The sequence below is a fragment of the Papio anubis genome, chromosome 3 (assembly GCF_008728515.1).
Source record: "Papio anubis isolate 15944 chromosome 3, Panubis1.0, whole genome shotgun sequence".
NCBI classification, from domain to species: Eukaryota; Metazoa; Chordata; class Mammalia; order Primates; family Cercopithecidae; genus Papio; species Papio anubis.
In genome coordinates this window covers 56,256,325-56,280,977 of record NC_044978.1, presented here as the reverse complement: position 1 = coordinate 56,280,977, position 24,653 = coordinate 56,256,325, and the positions used below count along the sequence as shown (strand labels likewise).

General features: G+C 32.9%; 1 long non-coding RNA gene and 1 pseudogene across 2 annotated transcripts; one reads left to right on the top strand and one right to left on the bottom strand.

Annotated features, from left to right (window-relative positions):
* Window positions 1-1,352: 1,352 nt before the first annotated feature.
* LOC110743332 lies at window positions 1,353-4,733 on the bottom strand. The gene is made up of 3 exons (XR_002522216.2): window positions 4,449-4,733; window positions 3,528-3,639; window positions 1,353-2,715 (listed from the first exon to the last, which is right to left on the bottom strand). It is a non-coding gene; the product is annotated as an uncharacterized LOC110743332 (long non-coding RNA).
* Window positions 4,734-8,680: 3,947 nt separating this feature from the next.
* Window positions 8,681-9,404, top strand: LOC101020433 (annotated as a pseudogene). The gene has a single exon (XR_647311.4). The product of XR_647311.4 is annotated as a 60S ribosomal protein L15 pseudogene (transcript).
* Window positions 9,405-24,653: the final 15,249 nt, after the last annotated feature.

Sequence of the window (24,653 nt, the reverse complement as noted above, 5' to 3'; positions counted from 1 at the left end):
TAGGATTGGTACCCATTATGAAGGTTCAGTAACTCTCCTAAGACCCATAATTAGTAAGTGGCCATAGGAGGCCCTAAAACCAGAAAGTCTTAACTCCAGAGGCTACTTTTTGACTCTACAATCTTTCATGAGAGCACAGCATTCATCTCAGGAAAGCACAAATGTTTTCATATTAGAAAATAAGAGCAAATAAGACATTTTTTAATTGTACACGCATTTATAATAATAAAAAATTCTTGAATATAGAAAAGAAATAACTTTATAGTGTTTAACTACTAAAACTTACAACAAGCATCTCACCGATATTTAGTAATTTACTAAATACTTACAAGCATTTTATTTAATATGAGATGTAAAACAATACTTTAAAAAATTGCACATGCATTTAAAATAATAAAAACTTCTTGAAAATAGATAGGAAATAACTTTATAGTGTTTAATAAAACTTATAGCAAGCATCTCACTTACATTTAGTAGCACTTTATTTAATATTAGGTACTGGCCGGGCGCGGTGGCTCACGCCTGTAATCCCAGGACTTTGGGAGGCCAAGGCGGGCAGATCACAAGGTCAGGAAGTCGAGACCACGGTGAAACCCCGTCTCTACTAAAAATACAAAAAATTAGCTGGGCGAGGTGGCGGGCGCCTGTAGTCCCAGCTACTTGGCAGGCTGAGGCGGGAGAATGGCGTGAACCCGGGAGGCGGAGCTTGCAGTGAGCCGAGATCACGCCACTGCACTCCAGCCTGGGAGACACAGCGAGACTCCGTCTCAAAAAAAAAAAAAAAAGAATATTAGGTACAAAACAAGATTTACCACTATCATCCACAGTAATCAATACTTTGTTGGAATTAGTTAAGGCTTTATGAAAGCAAGTACAAATGAGCAGTTTAAAAATTTTAATGTAATAATAAGTGTATTTGCTTTATGCAAATATTATATTATTGTCTACTAGAAAATCCAAAATACTAAGCCAATGGTAGTATCACTAAGGAGTGGGCAAAGTTCTTAGGGAGGCAATATCAGATACTAGTAAAGATTTCACGCTGGACGCAGTGGCTCACTCCTATAATCCCAGCACTTTGGGAGGCCGAGGCAGGCGGATCACAAGGTCAGGAAATCGAGACCATCCTGGCTAACACGGTGAAACCCCGTCTCTACTAAAAATACAAAAAATTAGCCAAGCATGGTGGCGCACAAGTGTAGTCCTAGCTACTCGGGAAGCTGAGGTAGGAGAATCGCTTGAACCTGGGAGGCAGAGGTTGCAATGAGCCAAGATTATGCCACTGCACTCCAGCCTGGGCAACAGAGCAAAATTCTGTCTCCAAAGTTTTTTTTTTTTTTTTAAAGTAAAATTAAGATAAAATAAAATGGATTTCAAGCTCTGGAGACAAATTGCATGCATTCAAATAAAGCTTTACTCTTATATGACTTAGCACACATTACTTAAGCTCTTTGTACCTCGGTTTTCTTATTTGCATAATGGAGATAATAATGGTATCTTCCCATAAGAATATATAATAAGTTGATATATGGATGGAACTTTGACAACATCTGTCACATAGTAACCACCATGTAACTTATTGATTGTTATTTTTATTATTAAAAACCCACAATAATACTCAAAAGTGAAAATAAATAACACACCCATGGTTATAAGAATGTGGAAATTCATATCATAAAAATGTCAATTTTCTACAAGTTAGTCTACAAATTTCATGCAATTCCAATTCAAATCCCAAAAGTGATTTTCAAAGCTGACAACTGAACCACAAATGTATATGGAAGAATATAAAGAAATGTACAACCAAGACAAATTTAAAGCTACAGCATTAGAAGGAACATCTCATCCTGTCAATATCAGAACACTATATTAGTACCAATTGTATGGTACTGGCACAGGAATAGACAAGCAAATAATGAACAAATCAGAGAGCCATGATTCATATCCTCATATATAAATATTCATATCTAATAGCAGTACCTTTACAAATAATTAGGGAAATGCCACAATATCTATTCAATGGATTATGTTGGAACAATTGATTACATGATTATATGAGAAAAAAAAGTAAATTTGTTCTCTATATTGGTATCATATAAAATAAATTGTATTTACAATCAAACTCCTGAATGACAGCACTCAGAGATAGAACACTGTATCAGGTCAAACTCAATCCTACATTAGTGCCTGATAAAGGTCTATAAATGAAAAAAATAATCCTTCTCCTACTGCTAAAATATTCTCATTTTATATTAAGGAGAGATTCAACAGAAAGTTGAGAGAAGTGATTAAGATATTACCTTATGATTCCATGTATATGTTTTGAAATTCATGACACTCTAGGAGAACTGTAAATCTACTTTTGGTCATTTGTAGTTACAGGTGAAATTCAGATAGATCCCCATTAGTGAATATTTGTTTTTGTTTTACAACTTTTTTTCCTTTCATTTGGAAGATGAAACTCTATTTTATAAATAAGACTGACTCATTGTGTGGTTCTGATGTGTCTCCTACCACAAAATTAGGAGTGTGTCATGAAATTTTCCAAACTCATTGCTTTGGACATGGACATATGACTCAGGATGGATCAATTACAGTCCTCTCCAGACTTATCTGGAAGAGATATTGGAGAAGCAGACCTCCACTTGCCACAATATGTGGATTTAAGGCATTCTGAGACTGAGTCAGCAAGTTGCCATCTTCACCATAGAGAACCTGTGCAGAAAAGAAATCAACATAGAGAAAATCTAAGCCAAAGGAAATGAGTAGGACAGATTCCTGATGATATAAAATGCACTTTAATAGACCATGACATAAGCCAGAAATATTCCTTTATTTAGCAGTTTTTATGTTGAATTTAATTATTTCAGTTAAAACTTACTGTTTTCACCATAAAAAATAATTTGGGCAATTTGAACATTGAATTAGGACCACATAGTTATAACAGTATTGTTATAAAATTGATTACAAACAATAATGTGAAGCTAGAAGTAAATGATGTTTCATTCAGGATAAATTCATTAATACATGTATTTACTGTTACTTCTTCAATAATCTTGCTTTTATTTGGCAAGATCAACTAGCTACTGCAACAAATGAACTCAAAATATGAAATAGCACATATTGGAAATGTATTGCTTGTTTACAAGAGTAAACAGATCAGAGAACAATCCTCCTCCAAATGGCCAACAGATACTCTGCCATCTTCACCCTATGCCATCCAAGACTTCCCTGGCAGTCTTCTCCATTCCACTAGACAGGAAGCAAATAAAGCTTAAATAATCATACATGGGAATCTTTAATGAGTCAAGTCTAGAAATGATATATATCAACTATGTTTATACTACATTGGTTAGACCTCAGGAAATGTCTACACAAAAAAGCAAGAGAAGCTAGGAAAAGTCTATTTCTAACATCAATTAGAGGAGAATAAGGATATTGGTGAGCAGTAAGCAAGTTCTGCACAAACAGTTATTGTAATAATAAATATTCATGTGTACCTGTTCCCTCAGGTAGTATATGCTTACCCCATGGCAGACAAAACTAAGTCCCATCTATTTAGTATAATTAGCTCAAAATTCAGGATCTGTGGGTATTGAACACTCCTCTCCATCATGACTGGGAGTGGTGGTTGTGGTCCTGCAAAGCATGATATAAAAACAATCAGTCTTATGTATGTTGTCAGTGGTAGAGCAGGGATAAGATAACTATAGCAGAAAAGTAACATTTAAGAAAGGGAAAAAAGAACACAGAACACACCCCTCTTAATAATAACCATACAATCCTGCTGGATAGGTCTTACAAAGCACCCCTACTGAGACACACCTGATTTGCTCTACTGTGGGGAAAGTTCTTTAATGAGACCCACATTCCTGACCAAAAGTTACTTCCTTGTTTATTGTTCTCCATGACCTCAGGTTCTGCTCCCTGGGAAACACTTGCTTGTTCTTTACCCTTGGGAACTATCCATCTTACACTGGTTGTTTCTTTCTTATGAAAATGTAGGAGCCAAAGGATTGTTTTGAGTGCATTTTTCCTCCTAGCTCAGGAGTTTTTTGAGCTAGGAGGAGTTCTCCTAGCTCAGGAGAATTTTGAGGAAATTGAAAAAACAATTTCCTCAAAAACTTAATAGACTTTGGATGTATTTCTTTCAAGTCAATTTCATGTGCTAATAAGCCAATCATAAAGATCCTTCCTAGACAAAACTCTAGAGTCTATTTTTTTTCTCCTTTGCCCCTTTCAGTAGATCATTATTTCAAATTACCAGGGATAGTTACTAGAAAATAAGCTTAAGTAGGAATATCATACACTGAATCTGGTGATTATTTGAAGGCTTATTCAAATTATCTGAGAAATTTTAAGACCTCCATCTTTTATGTAAATCTCTTTTCAATTTGATTTCAGTTTTTAAAATCTAGAAATAGGTGTTTCCAATTATATGTACTTACTAATTTTTCTCTATTCACTTTTATTTTTTCTGTACATTGGTCATGTTTTCTTAAGATTTTGCTTTTCGTACAGCTCCCTGCTAAAAGAAAGAAAGAATGTAACATAGGCTCTTTAAACAATAACAGACATACACCAAAAAATGACCAATAGATATAAATTTTGGTTGGGCTAATAAAAAAAGAAGGTAGGGCAACCTATGTCAGGTGGAAGGATAGACACACAAATAAGATATATTAGAGATTTAAATATAATCATATTGTATAATAAATATATATTATATTATTATAAATATAATAAATATATATAATTAGAGATTTAAATATAATCATACTGTATAATAAACAAATTTTATGTCAATAGTTTTGAAAAGTTAAATGAAATTGATTTTATATTTTTTTAAATATCAAACTGATTAAGAAAAAAAAAACCTCACTTGTACTATAATAACTATTAAAGAAACTAGCATAGTAATTTAAAAAAAGAAATCCAAAAATCACCAGGCCTAGATATTTTTAATAGGCCAATTCAAATAGACTTTCAAGGATAAGATATTTCAATATAGAGAGCAATTTAGAGACTAGATAGAGTGCATATACCTTACTTTGAAATTGATACAAAAAATAGACGTTTCTCATTTATGAACATACCTATAATAATCCTAAAAATAGTATTAGAAAATCAAACCAAGAGTAACATAAAAAAATGCAACATGACCAAGTTGAGTTTATTTTACAAATATGAATGTACAGAAATATATTAAAAGAAAAAATATAAAATCATCCTAATAAATGTAGAAAAGTTACTTGCTGAAATTTACACATATTAATATTGCTAACAAGTGAAAATTTAGCACACTAGGAATAGAAAGACACTTACACAGGCTGACAAAAGTGATGTTCAAATAATCACAATAAAGCAAACCTTATTTTTAATGAGAAACAGTTACTATCATTAACTCTGAAGTAATATAAAATATAAGTATGCTTGTTATCATCACTTTTATTCAAAATCTTACAAAAGTCTGCCACAAAAAAAGGGGGAAAGAAAATCACTGGAAAAAAAAAAAAGAAACAAAATTTCGATTATTCAAAATTCATATAATTATCAGAATTGAAAACTAAAAAATAATCAGATAAGTTACTAGAAGTGGTAAGCATTCATTACCAGGGCTTATCAAAAATTAAATGTATTTCAAGCATGAAGTAGCTAGGTAATTTATTTTAAATAGCATTATAAATAGTAACACACAGTGTGAAATGCTAAAAATAAACTTAACAAAAGAAGAAACAACCATAATGTAGATGTTAAGATAATATTGATAGAGAGTTAAGAATCCCTAAATAAAGTCTTATTCATATTCATGGAAAACAAGGAGAAATACACTATTATGAAGATGTCAATTCTCTCCCAAGAAAATTATAGAATACATTAAATTCTAATTTAAATTCTAGTATTTTCCCCTCTGTAACTGGAAAATGTATTATAAATTTCATACGAAAGAGTAAAATGCCAAAAACATAGCCAAGATACTCTTTTTTGAACTCTTGGGTTCAAGCGATCTTTATGCCTTGGTTTCCCAAAGTGCTGGGATTATAGTCTGAGCCACCACGTCCAGTCCTAATAGTCTTTTATATTTTAAATTTTTAGTTCAGGAGTACATGTGCAGATTTGTTACACAGGTAAACTTCTGTCATGTGGCTTTGTTGTACACATTATTTCATCACCCAGGTATTAAGCTCAGTGCCCATTAGTTATTTTTCCTGATCTTCTCCCTTTTCTCAACCTCCACCCTCTAAAAGGCCCCAATGTGTGTCGTTCTCCTCTATATGCCCATGTGGTCTCATCATTTACCTCTCACTTACAAGTGCAAGCAGTACTTGGTTTTCTGATCCTGCATTAGTTTGTTAAGAATAATGGTCTCCAGTTCCATCCATGTCCCTGCAAAGGACATGATCTCATTCTTTTCATGGCTGCATAGTATTCCATGGTGTATATGTACCACATTTTCTTTATCTAGTCTATCATTGATGGGAATTTAGGTTGATTCCATGTCTCTGGTATTGCGAACAGTACTGCAATGCACACATGAATGCATGTGTCTTTGTAATAGAATGATTCACATTCCTTTGTGTATATGTGCAGTATTGGGTTCTGGGTTTGCTGGGTCAAAAGCATTTCTATCTTTAGGCCTTTGAGGAATCACTGCACTGTCTTCCACAGTGGTTGAAAGAATTTACACACCCACCTACAATGTATGAGCATTCCTTTTTCTCTACCACCTTGCCAGCATCTGTTATTTTTTGACTTCTTAATAATAGCCCTTCTGACTGGTGTGAAATGGTATCTCATTGTGGTTTTGATTTGCATTCCTCTAATGATCAGTGATGTTAAGCTTTCTCTCATGATTGTTGGTTGCATGTATGTCTTCTTTTGAAAAGTGTCTGTTCATGTCCTTTGCCCACTTTTTAATGGGGTTGTTGGTTTTTTCCTTGTAAATTTAAGTTCCTTAGAGATTCTGGTTATTAGACTTTTGTCAGATGCATAGTTTGCAAAATTTTTATCCCATTTTGTAGGTTGTCTGTTTACTCTGTCGCTAATTTCTTTTGCTATGAAGAAGTGCTTTAGTTTAATTAGATCTCATTTGTCAATTTTTGCTTTTGTTGCAATTTCTTTTGGCAACTTTGTCATGAAATCTTTGCTCCTGTCTATGTACTAAATGGTATTGGCTAGGTTGTCTTCCAGGGTTTTTATAGTTTTGGGTTTTACATTTAAGTATTTAATCCATAAGATAATCTTGAACAAACAAAATGTTAGAGATGGTGTTATGGTCTTTTAGCCATAAAGAGTTTTTATTTTAAAAAGTCATTATTAAGGAATATATTATTGATGAAAGGTGATCAATGAAATGGAAATTAAACACAGAAGCATATGTCCTTAATATATGAAAAGAAAATGGCATTTTACATCAGTGGAAAATTTAGGTTCTATTTTACAAATAGTACTAAAAGAATTAATTTTCCCTATGATTTTGGGGATGCTTTCACAGTCGTTGAAATCACATACATATATAAACATATACATATAATCATTAATCAATGATTATAGTAATATACAGAAAATACGAAATTAAAAGAAAAATAAAAGGAAAGTAAATGTCACTTATTAGCATAAACTTGAAATAAAAATTAATGAAAACATCACAAGAAAGACAAAATCAAAACTCATGGTTAAATTTAGGTACAAAATTTAGGTACAAAATATAGACAAACTGAGGTCAATCAAAGTTAAAAAACAATAACAATAAAATAGCTATGCCAAAGTTGGGTTCATTCCAGGAGTGCAAGTATGGTTATTTATTTTTACAAATCAATTAATATAATGCATCACATCAGCATATTAATGAAAGGAAATCATATATTACTCTCAATAGAAATGGTGATAAAATTAAGCATCCATCCATAACTCTAAAAAAATCTATTGGCAAAGTAGAAAAATAAATTGACTTCCTAAACTTGATAAAAAGCATGCAAAAACAAATAGCCGACAGGAAAAAAAAAAAAAACATAATTAAGACATTTTCTCTAAGATCAAGGACAAGACAAGGTAGCTGGTGATTGCCTTTCCTATTCTGAAGAGTATAGGAGTATAAGCTATGGCAGTAGGCAAGAACAATACACAAATGCTTAAAAATGGGAAGAAAAATACTAGGCTGTTATTCAAAAATAAGAAAATATGCTATATTATAAATACAATTAAAACCACAGATAAAATACTATAACTACACAAGGTTTTATAAAGGTTGTAGAGTACAAACCAATATATCATGAATAGCATCCATAGAACAAAATGACTTCTTACAAATCAGTATTTTTTTTTAATAAGCAAATTAGCAAAGTGTGTAAACAGACTATTTACAGAGAAAGAAATATAAAGGGCCAGTATATGTGTGTGTGTGTATACATATATATACATTTAAAATATATATATATATTTTTTTCAAATGCTCAAATTTACCAATCAAGGATATACAAATTAAACCAATATAAATATTTTTCACATATTGACTGATAATACAACTAAGGTAATGTATTGGTAAAAATTTATAGAAACGTGCATTCTCATACATATTTCATGAAAATGTCCATTAGTAAAATCCATTTGAAGGATAATTAGGTGGAACATCATAAAATTAGAATGCCCCTAACTTTAGATAAAGCAATTCAAGAAAAGGGATTGTGGGAGTACAGCTCTTTTCTTTCCGTCTGGCGGCAGCCATCAGGTAAGCCAAGATGGGTGCATACAAGTAGATCCAGGAGCTATGGAGAAAGAAGCAGTCTGATATCATGCGCTTTCTTCTGAGGGTCCGCTGCTGGCAGTACCGCCAGCTCTCTGCTCTCCACAGGGCTCCCCGCCCCACCCGGCCTGATAAAGCGCGCCGACTGGGCTACAAGGCCAAGCAAGGTTACGTTATATATAGGATTCGTGTTCGCCGTGGTGGCCGAAAACGCCCGGTTCCTAAGGGTGCAACTTACGGCAAGCCTGTCCATCATGGTGTTAACCAGCTAAAGTTTGCTCGAAGCCTTCAGTCCGTCGCAGAGGAGCGAGCTGGACGCCACTGTGGGGCTCTGAGAGTTCTGAATTCTTACTGGGTTGGAGAAGATTCCACATACAAATTTTTTGAGGTTATTCTCATTGATCCATTCCATAAAGCTATCAGAAGAAATCCTGACACCCAATGGATCACCAAGCCAGTCCACAAGCACAGGGAGATGCGTGGGCTGACATCTGCAGGCCGAAAGAGCCGTGGCCATGGAAAGGGCCATAAGTTCCACCACACTATTGGTGGTTCTCGCCGGGCAGCTTGGAGAAGGCGCAATACTCTCCAGCTCCACCGTTACCGCTAATATAAGTAAAGTTTGTAAAATTCATACCTAATAAACAATTTAGGACAGTCATGTCTGCTTACAGGTGTTATTTGTCTGTTAAAACTAGTCTGTAGATTGTTTCTTGAATGCTTTGTCAAATTAAGAAAGTTAAAGTGCAATAATGTTTGAAGACAATAAGTGGTGGTGTATCTTGTTTCTAATAAGATAAACTTTTTTGTCTTTATCTTATTAGGGAGTTGTATGTCAGTGTATAAAACATACTGTGGTATAATAGGTTTAAAATAAATTCTTTAAGAGAACTGAAAAAAAAAAAAAGCAATTCAATTTTCTGGAAATCTATCCAACATTAACATTTACACAAGAGCACATAGACATATTCATTCATGCATGCATGCATTCATTCCTTACTAAGTGCTCCATATACTAGAACCTATCCTAGGTACTGCAGAATTAAAAGAGAATAAGACAAAGACTTACCCTAACATGCTGGAAAGTTTACATACTAGAAGAATATGGATGCAACAAATCAATAAAGAGCATAATAATTAATAGGATCATAAAAAACTAAAAGAAATAATGACTAAGAGTTTTCCTTTTCTGAGGCATTAATAAATATATTGATGAGCAGAGGACACCATCATTCTTGAACAGATTGATGGCAATTGTCTTGTAAGGGTATGCAATGGAATAAGTTCACTGTTCATAGTGGGAGAAATGAAGCCCCAGCAGAAGCCATGTGAGTAAAGCATATGGAATTAACACAAATGACGAAGGAAAATAGGTCATTACATTACACTAACTTGTAGAAATTTGCAGCACCCTCCCGCATCTTAGTCTATTCACGTGTACTGACTCCCTGCTGCCCAGACTATAATCTTCCTAAGAACAAGAGTCATGTCTGTCTCTCTTGTTTCTCTAAACCCAGTACTTGGCATATCTTAGTAATAAATAACTTCATGTATTTATATAATTATTAACGCATGTAGGGTTTACTGTGTGTGCCAGCCATAATTCCTAATGTTTTAAAAATAAGAAATGAAAACTCATTCATTTGCACCTCATAACAACTTGATGAGGTTGCTTTATTTTTATCCCCCTTTCACAATTGAGGAAATGGAAGCATAGGGAGTTAAAGTAACTTAATCAAGGTCCAGTGTGGTAGAGACAGGACTGTACACCCTAGACATCTGGCTATAAAGAACCTGCTTTTAACCACTATTCTATGCTGATTAAGAGATTGCTGAACTCACTTTCTTGCAAACAGTTAAACTTCCTGGAACTGCATTGACAGAAACCTTTCATTCTGGAAGAAAGCCTCTGCTCAATGTAAAGACTCATTCAAGAGTTTTCCCTCTCCATCAAGTGGTAGTGGGGAGGGAGAGGCTTGCCTCCCATGGTACATTTACATTGCAACCTTTAGAGAAATTATTAGCTGATTTAAAATGGAAATGAACAAAGGCAGCCTAAAACCTCTTGACTTGGAGTTAAAAAAAAAAAATTGCTGTATTCATTTAGCCTAAGAAAGAACAACACCATAGTTAAATTTAAGTATATCCAAAGAAAATTCCAATTAAATTATACTGATGGGAATTTGAATGATCATCCCACTAAATTTTTTGAATATAACTTTCCTCACTAGCCAGTAAAATATTTTTCATTCAGAGGAGTTGAGTGATCTGTCTTTTGAATAATAGTAAATACAGCTCACATTTATTTTAGAATGTCAGAAAACAGCTCAGTTGACAATATTAATAGAGTAGAAAATCCATGATCGCAGAAGTTTCATGTCAAATATGACAACCTTCTAAATTACTTGTCAAAGTTGGCCTGCACACAAACTTAGATGAACTAAGTTAGGCAAGTTAACAGTGAGTGTAAAAGTGAAATACATCTCAGAATTTCAATGATAGTGATCACTGAACAAAACTTGGGATTGAAAGAACTACAAATAGAGGAAAAACTCATCTATTCCTGTAACTATTTAAGAATGAAAAGCATATTTAGACCAAGTTCAGAGAAAAGAGGCCTTTATAACATATTTAATGTAACCATGCAAATAAACACAATGAGCGTTTGTTTTGATTTACTGTCAGACAAAAGGAAGTATTTTCAATAGTGATGCCAACAAAAAATCTGTATTGTAAAAATCAAAGATGATACTTACAACTAGGAATATTAACTCATTTCCTAAATTCAAAAACATTTTTGAAATCTGGGACTAGTTTTATGAGATAAACCATCAAGGAATTATTAGCAGCAGCAGGTACTGGTATTCCTCATCGCTGTATAATAGCTAGCTGTGCTATACACCCACAAGGTCTATAGTCAGAGGGAAATAAAAAAGTAAAGTAAATAGCTGTCATTCATTGAGCAGATTCTAACAGCCATGATATACTGTACTAGCTATTTTAAAATATCATTTCATTTAATGCTTAGAAGAAACTCCAGTAGACAAATAGATTAGTGTACATACTTCAGTATGCTAGTTCATTATAATTTTCCAGTGCTGGCAAGGAAATTTTACTTTATAAACAATTCTGGATCAGAAAACACATTGCCTACCTACTGCATACTTCCTGTACCACAACAAAGAGTCTAAAATGCATTGATATTCAGTAAATGTTCTTAGTATATTAATAACTTGTTTTACTATATTAAAGTCCTTAAAGAAGGGTATCAATATTTTATATATGGCCTTTTAGTCCTTCAATCTCTCAATTCAAATAATAAAGAACAAGTTATAGCTTACATGCTTTTTCAAAGAGAATTAAGAGACAAAGCTGATGTAGTAGCACTTGGCTGTAATCCCCAATACTCAGGAATCCAAAGCAGGAGGAATGCTTGGGTCCAGGAGTTTGAGGCTATAGTGCACTGTGATTGCACCTCTTAAGAGCCATTGCACTACAGCCTGGACAACATCATGAGAACCCATCTATTAAAAAAAGACAACGGAAAGAAAATTAAGATATAAACAATGTATTTGCAGGTAAAAATACTGTAGTTATAGTTTTCTAGATGACTTTAACAAGCATTTATATAGGTCCTATTATATACATGCTGGTCACTATGCTTGGCGCTACAATCTACCTACATCAGGACTTCACATCTAGTATTGGCATGCGTGTCCATCCATGCGTGTATATATGTATTTTGGGGAAAGGGATACAAAACTAATAAAGGGATACAAAGCTAATACTCATCAAATAAAATAACATGTCTAATATATGTATGGTTGAGTAAACTTTAGTATATTAATTATTGCTCTTTTCCCTCTCCCATATTGTTACCTTTTTTCTGCCTCTTCTTCAAGAAAGTAGTAAGCCTCAAGCCTCACGTATTTGGAATAGGTATATAACTAAAAATAAATTAAAGTTAGCTTGTCCGAATTCTGAAAATTTGTTTTGTAAGTTCTATACCTACTGAGCATAATAGTTTTTGGGACAAGATAAAAAGAGTCTTGGAAAAGCAGGAATTAGGTTGAGGTTCCCCTTAAACTATTGTTTGGTGGGGCCCAGAGGTACAGATCCAAACAGTAATGGGACATTGCTTCAAGGCCTCAAAGAATGGTCGTGGGCTGGTCACCAGGCACAGCAGAGATTTGACACCTCAAGCATGGCATGAAAACAGCTAAAAAGTGTTAGTCGAATAAACTACTGTAAGCACAGCCAGTGAGAATGTCAGTGTGGACCATCACCAGTCATCAGAAACTCCTGTCCATTCCCTGGACACAAAGTAGGCATCTCAGATTCTGAACGGACATTAGGTTGGGGAAGGAGAACCTACCACATTGGAGATATAATTTCTTGTAAATTTAGAAAGTCAGAGTATAATAGTAAAATCAGTTTTATTTAAAGGAAATAAAGTAATACTTTAAACACACCTTAGTTTGCAAACTGTAATAAATATCTGACTGGTTGTGAGATAATAAAAGTATTTGTGAAGTACACACAATGAAAAAGAAAAGCAAGTGATTAATGTATCACAGGGAAAGTGACATCTGAGTAATGTTTGGAAGATGAGTGAAAGCTTCCTTAGCAGAGGTATTACACACGCAAAGTTAGACATAACTCTTAACACCATATTTTGACCTAGATATCATCAGAAATCCAGTAGTGTAGCGCTGGAATGTAAAAATTCACAAGCGACTGATCATAAGAGAGGTGAAGTTGAGAGAAAAGCAAGATGTATTGAATGATTAGGATAATAATTTTCAGTAGCAGTGGTTCTCAAAGTATGGTCAAAGGACTCCTAGATATTCAAAACTTTTTCAGTGGATTCACAAGGTCAGAACCATATTTCTTATAATAATAAAGCATCATTTGCACTTAACACTCTTTTTCTCATACAAGAATGCAGAGGAAGTTTCTAAAGGCTACATGACATATGACATCACAACAGACCAATGCAGAAGGGGATAAAACCCCATGAATCTCCTATTGAGGCAGACATTAAAGAGATTTGCAAAGATGTAAAACAATGCCACTTTTCTCACTTTTTTTTTTTTGTTTCAAAATTAACATTATTTTCCATAATATTTATGTTAATATACAATAAACATGTTTTGGAAATGTTTGTTTCAATTTCTAATATAGTAAACACCGTTTATCTAAAACAAACTTTAAAAAGTGTTTGGGGTTGGTCTCAACAACTACTAATAATGTAATTTCAAACCAAAAAGTGTGAGGACCCATACTGAAACTTAATAAGAACTAAGTTTAGAGGCTTCATATTTCTTAATGCTAATATAACTAGTATGATAAAAGGAAAAACACAAATAGTCATCCTGGTTATTATACTTGACTATTGAATTGGTATGGGTAAACGGTGTCAGTACATTGATAGTTAAGACAGCGATGAAGGCAGGTGATAAAAATGTAAAATGGAGCTGAAAAGTAGTATAAATAATATTCTTTTAAAAGTAATGAAGTTTTAATCAAATATGTCATTTCTATTAAAATAGGCTGTCATGGCTGTTTCCTCACTGCAATTATTACTGCTAAAGAAAGAGAAGACAATGACAAGAGGAGGAGGATGAGAAGGTAGAATAGGAGGAAAAAAATTAAGCTTTTGCATGCTGATTAGTACTTTAAATATTAGGTTGATCATCATAAAGCATAAAGAGTAAGGAGAAAACACTTGTTTTTAGTGTTCAAAATGAATATTCTCTAGGATAAATTAATTGAGCCAAAAATAGCCTGTTCCAAAAGCTTACATTAGGAAATGCTACATGAGGGCAAGAAATGTTTGAATGTTTGATACCCGATATGGTTTGGATATGTCTGCACTCAAATCTCATCTCCAATTGTCATCCTCATGTGTTGAGGGAGAGACCTGGCAGGAGGTTATTGGATCGTGGGGGTGGTTCCCCCCCCGTGCTGTTCTCTGCTGATAGTGAGTTCTCAGGAGAATATTTGCCTTGCTTCCCCTTTGCCTTTTACCATGACTGTAAGCTTCCTGAGGCCCCTCCAGCCATGTGGAACTGTGAGTCAATTAAACCTCTTTTGTTTATAAATTACCCAGTCTCAGGCAACATCTTCTTGGCGGTGTGAAAACAGACTAATACAAAACCAATACAAAATTAATATAGATGTTTAATTTCATAAAAAAATTGTCATTACTGAATATGACCACCCTTAGGTTAGCAATTTTATAAATATTTCTAACACCATTATTCTGAAGAGTGGCCATACTAGTTTATGGCTTAATAACTCAAGGACTATTTTACTAACCCAGGTATCAAATAATCTAACAGTTAATTTGATTTGGAACAAATATGGTTATTTGTAATAATTTTATAACATAATAGACAACAAAAATTGCTCAGTTCAAACAAAAACTAGGATAGAGAATATACAATCTTGGTTAATGTTTTCATCGTTTTGTAGAAATGCTCATAAATAAGTCTATAAATTATATATCTATAAATAAATACACTAAGACAACAATGCAATACCACCACCTAGGAGATGCCACACACCTATTAGAATGGCCACAATGCAGAACACTAACAACACTAAATGCTGTTTCCTATGTGGAACAACAGAAACTCTCATTAATTGCTGATGTGAATACAAAATGATACAACACTTTGAAAAACAGTTGTTTGGTGGGTTCTTATAAAACTAAACACACTCTTTCCACACAATCCAGAAGTCATGCTCCCTTGGTATTAATCCTAAAAAGTGCAAAACTTATGTCCACACAAAAATATACTCAAAGGTGTTTATATTAGCTTTGTTCATAATTGCCAAAATGTAGAAGCAACTAAGATGTCAGTCAGCAGGTGAATAGATGAGTAAATGGTGGCACATCCAGCCAAAGTAATGCTACTCCGTGCTAAAAATAAATGAGCTATTAAGCCATTAAAAAAAAAAAGGAGGAAACATAAAAGCATTTACTAAGTAAAAGATGCCAGTCTGAAAAGGCTATTCACTCTTTAATACTAATTATTTGACTTTAGGGAAAAAAGAAAAAGTATGGAGACAGTAAAAAGATCAGTAGCTGCCGGACATGGTGGCTCACGATGCCTGTAATCCCAGCACTTTGGGAGGCCAAGGTTGGCAGATCACGAGGTCAGGAGTTCAAGACTAGCCTGACCAACATGGTGAAACCCTGTCTCTATGAAAAATACAAGAAAATTCGCTGAGCGTGGTGGTGCACGCCTGTAATCCCAGCTCAGAAAGCTGAGGCAGGAGAATTGCTTGATCCCAGAAGGCGGAAGTTGCAGTGGGTCGAGATCACACCACTGCACTCCAGCCTGGGTGAAAGAGCAAGACTCTGTCTCAAAAATATATAAATAAATTAAACTAAATTAAAAATTAAAAAAATAAAAAATAAAAATCAGTAGCTGCCAAACTTTACAAGGGAAGGAAGACGAACAGGCAGAGTGCAGAGGATTTTGGGGGCAGTGAAACTTCCCTGTATAATACTATAATGGTGGATACATGCCATTACAAATCTATCCAAACCCACAGAATGCACACCACCAAGTATAAACCCTAATGTTAACTATGGGCTACAGGTGATCATGATGTCACTGTAAGTTCATCGATCATTACAACTTTGTTGGACAATATTGATGATGGGGAGGCTACGCATGTGTGGGAGCAGGAGGTATACAGGAAATCTCTTTACTTTCAACTCTGCTTTGCTGTAAACCTAAAACTACTCAAAATATTAAAGTCTATTATAATAAATATGTGCAACTAAAATCTCTGTACTTCCTACTCAATTTTGCTGTAAACCTAAAACTGCTCAAAAACTTAAAGTATATTAAAATAAATAAATAACTACAAATAAAGAATGTGTTTTGGTTCATATTTACTAAGTTAGAAATTGTAATTTCTTGTAAGATTTAAAAACAATAGGAGTAAACTCAATACCCTCAGTAATATCATCTTCCTATTAAAAAGAATATTACAAGAAGACTAAGAGGCAGGATGATAAACATTTTTTTACTCATGATCAATATTTTAAGAAAGGGGACAAAATTAGGCAAAAATTATCATATAATACTTTGTTGAAACAAACACCTTCTAAGAACCATATTTGATTAGGTTAAGTGAAAAAAAAAAAAAAAGGAAAAGAAAAACAGAACAGAATTTCCATTGTTGCAATGTTCTCAAAATTTGAGCCTAATTTCTTGATAAATATAGCTAAAAGAGTAAAGCATTAAAGTCAGCATAGTGCTTTGATAACAATTAGAGGAGAGTATAATGACACAGTGTTGATTGTTGTTGTTTTAATGTAACATTTTTGTGTGTCAACAATGTGCTTCCATTTTGGCAGTGTTTCACCCAGTACAAATTCTACAAAGAATATTAGAGAGTATTTTCTTTAGACGTAGTTCACAGAATACAAATGAACATATTAAATATTGATGTTTCCTTTTCTGCAAGGTATTTTTACTTTTACAATATCTTTTATCTAATTTCTATTTTATTCATATTCTGTCAGATTAGCCTCACCTCATTAGAACACAATAACACATCCATGAAAGCAGAGATCAGAAATAATAAACAAGAACAAAAACAACCTATAAACTCTCAACTGACTTAACATTTGTGAAGGACTATTTCACCGATAAATAAGTTTCCTGAGTATTGAAAAGCTTGCTATCATTACTACATAAATAGAAATAACCCAGTGATTAAATGGCTGGTATTCACATCAGAACCAAGAGTGCATACTAGTTTTGAAAGAAAATCGGAAATATGTAACATTTTATACAATGCAAAATTACATTTTTACTAAGACATACAAGTGGTAGGAGTTTTAGCTTTTTAACTGTGAAACATTGTTCTACTTAAAAGCATATTGTATTAAAAAATCCAGTGTCATAGAAAAACTATTAGAAACATTGCAAAATTTAGTTCTAAGAATTTACTTTTTTTTTTCTTTTTCTGATATATATGCTAACTTTAAACAATGACTGGCAGTAGAGCAGAGACTACAAGTTGTTTACCAAAAAATAAATTATGTTCCTTTCAATAGTAGAACTACTATGTATATCCATGTCCAACTACACTATATGTGTCCCTTGAGGTTATATGTAGCCATTTAAATGAATTATTTCAATGGTATGCATACAAAAGTGATGTGTCCTACTTCCAATCTGGGCTCTCAAGATCAATATTACCTTCCTGTGAAATTAAGCAATTTAATACACTGTTAATATAAGTATTGTTATATTATTATAGTTATATTATTATATGTAACATTATATATAGTTAATGTAAGTATTAATACATATACTTCAGACTTAGAAAAATAAAATACTATCTTGTCTTAACCATTGTTGTTTTGGCCTCTTTGTCATAGCCACTAGCATTTCTGAATACTAATATAGCAAAGCAAGTGTCTCATCCTAGTCTCAGTGAAGTTTCAAACTGGCTCAGGTAAAGATATGACATCATTCCTTAAAATATCACATGCTCATTCTCCACTGACTCTACAGCATCCCAAGTAGACTTAAAAACTAAAACTATCCCTCAGGTAACAAATCACATTATGTAAATAAATTATAACCAAAATAAGAAATAAAGAACCACTATTTTGCAAGCAATCAGGAAAAGTAATCAGGACTTTTCCAGCTACAAGGGGTCAGGATTCCAACTTCAATCAGTTTAAGCAACAAATAAACAAACTCACTTTTTTTTCTCTCTGTTTTTTCTCTTTTCTTTCTACATTAGACAATGTTGATTTTCCAGCTAAATCCAATTCTAACCTCATTCTTTATTGCTGACTGAGTTGTTCAAGTGTTCACACTTTCATAGTAAAATCATCAAAAAGCAAAGAAAACTCTATCACCTAAAAACGAAGCAAGGTAATTACATTACCCTAACCATGATTGGTTTAGAGCTTGTAAGAAGAAATTCTGGCAAATGAGACATGAAATGTAAAAGTCTTCTGAGTGGTGGGACTTCTTTGGATATTATTTTTCTCTTAAAAAGAGACAGATGACCTGTAGATATCACAAAATGATAGTTTATTATGAACAAAAAATTCCAAGATATTCAAAAGTTTACCAAAAGTGGACAAATCTTTAAACAATTACACGTGAACAAAACTATTTCAAAACATCCAAAACCTAAATTTCCTATACCATTAACATTAATCTATATTTGATTTAAATAATAATAACAATCAATTAATTAAATAATTGTATTAAAATTTGAAAATCTTCTTGGAAAGAAAGCAATAGGCTTGAATGTTTTTGCTGGAGATTTTTATTAAAATCTCAAAAACAATTTAAATATATATAAATCATTTAAGAGAACTGAAAAAGAGGATATGCACCTTCTATACCACAACCTGACAAGGACAAAACCAAAAAGAAAAGTTACAGTTTTATCTCACCTATGAACACATGTAAGAAAATACTCAGCAGTTTTTTAAAAATTTACTAATATTTCTAATTTTATAAGCATTAATAAATTTGCTGAATTACATAAAAAGGATAATATATCATGTCTAAGTTGGATTTATACCAATAAAGAAAAGTTGTCTTAACATTAGTAAATCTGTATTTGTATTTTGCCATCTTATTTTAAAAATCATATGGAATTCTCAATACAGACAGACAAAACATTGTAGCACTCATTATGAAAATGTAAGCAGACTCTAACGGAGAAATTCCTTAGACTTAGAAGATCTAAAGAGCTTTACAAAAATATATTTAATTTTGAAAGTTTTCCCTTTGAGATTGGGAGCAAGATTGGGAATGAGAAAATACGGGATTTCAATGAACACTGTGCTGGAATCTGCCATCGGTGTAGTAAGGCAAGAGGAGAAAATAAAATTTACACAAATTTTAAGAAAAATAATAAGACTATATTTTAATGAAATATCCAGTAAGGAATCATTAAATTATTTGAAATAGCAAGAATTTATCTATGCTGTAGAATATGTACTAAACCAATGAAAATCATTTTGAATGTTATTAATAAAATATGAAATTCTCAGTAATAAATTCACAAATTATGTGCAAGATTTAATAAAAATGATTGATGAATTTTAAAGAATTAAATAAATCCAGATATAGAGTATTACATGGATTGGAAAAATCAAAACTTCAGAGATATGAATCTCCTCCTGATTTGTAGACTAATTTAATATAATCATAAACCAAACTTTTATTAGGGTGTATGTGTGGAATTTGACCAGTTAATTCAAATATTTTTGTGGAAATCAAAGGTCAAGATCTTTTAAAATAATCATAGGATTGAAGCAAATACTCTATGAGATATTTAGGCTTGTTACAAAACCACAATAATTAGGACAGTTTGGTAGTGACGCTAAGGAAGGGAATGGAACAACGAAACAGAATGGAGAGCTTGAACCCAGACACATGCATTATAGATATTTTGCTTATGAAAAACAAGCAATGTAGATTTGTCAGAAAAGAATTGTATGGAAATATCAGACTCTCAAGAAATATGATAATTAGGTATCTACATGAAAAAAATTAAATGGGAACAAACCAATCACACTAGGCAAAAATAGCACCAGATAGATTATAGATGTATATGTCAAAAAATAAAAAATAAATAAAAGCAAATGCAAACAAACAAAAAACTCTGCAAAGGCTTAAGAGAATAACATGGTAAAACAGGATAGTATCTTTATAATCTTGGGAGAAAAAATTAAACAAAACATCAAAAGTACTTTAAAGTGAATAAGTTTGCTTTTTTCTTTAAAGTGTTCATCAAAAAAGATGAAGAAAGTAAAAGGATGTCACAGCACAGAAAAAGATAACTGCAACACATAACACTGACAAAGGATTTAAAAGTGGAATATGAAAGGAACTCCAAAAAAAATCAATTAAAACATCACAGCAAACCATGTTTTTAAATGGTCAAAAGACTTGAAGAGAAACTACAAAAAGAGAAAATTTAAATGCTCTATAAACCCAAAAGCTGTTTAAGGTTATTAGTAAGCGAAGAATTCCAAATTAAAATCAAAACACCACTAAACAGCCACCAGTTTGCAACAATCATAAAGCCTGAAAACATCAGCTGATTCTTACTGTATGGAGCACCTAGAATCATTAAAACTGCAGATGAAAGCATATATTGCTGTAATAACTTTTGAATGCATACATTCGACTCAATGCTTCCGCTTCCTATATACAATAATGTTTGTGAATGTATTCTAGAAAAAAATGTAGCAATGATCATAGCAGCACTATTATACCTGCCACCAAACAACCAAATACTCAGTCAAATGGATTAATAAATTGTGGTATAAGCATATAATGGAATACTATGCAGCATAAAGGGGAAAATTAAAAGCTATATCCAATAACATAGGTGAATTTTATACAAACATGTTATTCACTGAAAATAACACCATAGGATAGTGCATGCCACAAAATTTGGTTATATAAAGTTCAAAACAGGACAAACCCCATTAGTTGGGGTTACATACACAGATTTCAAGATTCTAAAGCAAGAAAATTCTTCCCACTTTCTGGGGCAATTTCAAAAATCGGAAACCAGATAAACGCAGGTAACTGTCTTGCTTTTAGAAAATAAAAAGCCAGGGCATTGCTGCCTCCATGATTCTAGCTACTTAATGTACCTAATATTATCTATGGGGGCATTATCTATGATAATTAATTTATTTATAGTTTGTGGCATAATTTTTACCATGTGCTGTAATAAAAAATTCTATTATTTTCTGAAACAAATACCAAGACATTCATGAGTGCATGTTATATTTTTCTACCCACATAAAAATTACCACAAAGCTTCCTACAGTCATTATTCTCAAGCAAATCAGAATGATAATTGGTATTTGAAATGAACTAAATGACTAGATATTTCACAGATACAGTCATTATAATCTCAAAACCTTTTAAAGATTTCTATCAATGATTTAAATTTGATGGTTTTGCTAATACTGAAATGAAAAGATTCACTATGACTTTTCAAAGAAATATCAGATGGTGCAATACAGAAAAGAACAGCAACAACAAACGAATCATTGGTAACCTCAAGGAGATCTGAGTTGCTGGATAACATAACATTTAAATTTTAAAACCATTTTTTAAAAATTAAAAGTCTATGCAAAGATCATGGCTACCTGGAATTCAAGAAAGAGTTCTGTTGGTCAAACATCTTAATTTAAGCATCACTTAAGCATAGTATTTGCTAGAACACTTACAGCATTATTACATTCTTTACTTCTGCACCCTCCATATTAACTACCCAAATGGTTCCTTAGAGTAATAAAATCTGTGGATTGTCACTGTTAAGATGGAAACTTTGTGACTGTTAAGCTGCTATCACAGGTAACATATTTTCTTCTGTGAGGGCAATAGGATTGATTATATTAAAACAGGCCTTGATTTCTTCTTTCTGCCCTTTCCATAAATCTTTAGGACTATAAGCATGTAGGCAGACACAAAAGCAAAGCAAGGTGGGTGTTGTTTACTGTCGTAATACAACTGATTTCTCTTGTGTCTCTAACTCTCATCCCCAAAAACCAAGGCATACAGCTTAGGCTTCGAATTTTCATATTTCAAATTCAAATTCAAATCTTTCCTTTCCTTATACCCACATTTGTCAGTTACAGTCTGCAAGGCTAACTTTGTGCCTATTTCATCACTGGGAACTTTATATTCAGTGACATATGGACTGGATGTTGATTTTGAATCTCAAAAAATTTGCTATTTAAAAATAAAAGAAACATTACCTTGGAAATAACCTTGTAAAGCCACTTCAAATCTTTCTTCTAGCTGAAAAAAAAAAAAAATCCCGTAAAAAGCCAAAAACAGAATAAAATATTCTTTTCTTGTCTGGTTTCAGTCAGACTTTAGAAAAAGTAAACAGAGAAAGAAAAATTGCTAAAAGTGAAGCTTTTTTTGTCAGCTAAGAAAATACAAAGTCTCCAGAGGTTTCTCTTTTCTCTTTCCTTGGCTTCTTCTGTCAAATTTTATAATAAAATCAACCACAAATGTGAAAAAGAACATATATTTTGTTTCGTCTAAAGAAATACCTAAACTTTATATGGTGCTTTGAGAATTACTTAGCCCATATAATTTCTTTGATATTAAGAAAAATATACTAAAGTCCTGTTATGAGATGAGATGATTTCTAATAGCACACACAGAATTTGAGTTAATTTGATTTAAGATTTTGTTCAAGGGAGCATAGCAACCAAAAGGATTCCACCAATCACCAGGAATGAAAGCTTTGATCCCAAGAACAAAAGAATAGAGAGGCTGTTTTGCACTATTTTCTTTTCTGTTATTCAATAAAATTACATTTTCTATTTGTACTCCTTCATTTGCCTATATTTTCCCATAGCGTCTCCATTTAAAAAAACAAACAAACAAACAAACAAACAAAAAAAACACTTTTCACTTTCTTGCCTCTTTACTTCACATATGAAACATTTTAAAAATTCTTAAAAAATATAGATTAGGGTTAAGAAAGAGTTCATGTATTTTTCATTTTTCTACTTTTCTATAAGAAAACTAAAATATATTTTTGAAAGCACTACTTTGGTATAAAATTGATTTTTCTTTTCTTATATAATACATAGTTTGTTCATAAACTCCATAATATGAGAACTCATTCTAAAACTGACCTTCAATTTTAGCATTCTGTTGGTAATCTTCTGCTTGCAAAAATGAACATTTTCCTTTTCAATTGTATGTATTTTAATATACTCTGTAGCCACATTTTTTCCTCTGGAGCTTAACAGTACAATCAGGCTTGTCATGAAGAGTGCCATTAGCCTGAGAATGGCAGAAAGGACACGTGACACAAAACTAGACACTCCAGTGCATTTCACCTGTGGGTAAAATAGTTGCTGAATAGTTTTTGAGTAAATAATAGTATATACATTCTTTAGTGAAAGGCTGTTTTACACTGACTGTATTATCATTCACTTGTAGGTATTTCCCTCCTGGAAACTTAATTATTTCTTTTGCTATATCTTCAACTGCAATAAATAGTCTACCGACATTCAATTTCCTTAAGGATATACTACAATTAAGGCACAAACACTAAACTAACAGGAACAGATCACACCCCAAAGAAAAACATGAAAAACAGATTTTGGAACCATACAGTGCATTTCACATGTTTTGACAAACCATTCTGTATATTTTCAAAAGAAATATTTTATTCATTTAAGACATTTAATCATGGATATATGAAAGAGAAATGGATATTTATTATATGGAAAGGATGTATGTAAAAGAAAGATTTATTGATGTAGCAAGAAAATAATTTCTTTCCCTAAAATTATAGAGCATAATGCATAATTTTATATCTATTCTCAATAGCTGAAGTTAGGTGCTCGAAATATTTTCAGAATTATTAAATAAAGATGTGCCTTACAACATTACTATGCATGGACAGTACAGTGACTGCAATAAAATTATACTACTAAGCTATTAACCTTGAAGAATCTGTCATGAACTTGCACCCCACAAAGGAAGAATCTGAGCGCTCACTTATCATAGATGACTTTAAGGAGAGGAACCTGAGTGCTCACCTATCATAGATGACTTTAAGACTTCTTAAGGGCCGGGTGCGGTAGTTCATGCCTGTAATCCCAGCACTTTGGGAGGCCGAAGCAGGCGGATCACAAGGTCAGGAGATTGAGATCATCCTGGCTAATACCGCAAAACCTTGTCTCTGTTAAAAATACAAAAAAAGTAGCTGGGCGTGGTGGTGGGCGCCTGTAGTCCCAGCTACTTGGGAGGCTGAGGCAGGAGAATGACGTGAACCCGGGAGGCGGAGCTTGCAGTGAGCCTGAGATCGCGGCCACTGCACTCCAGCCTGGGCTTACAGAGCAAGACTC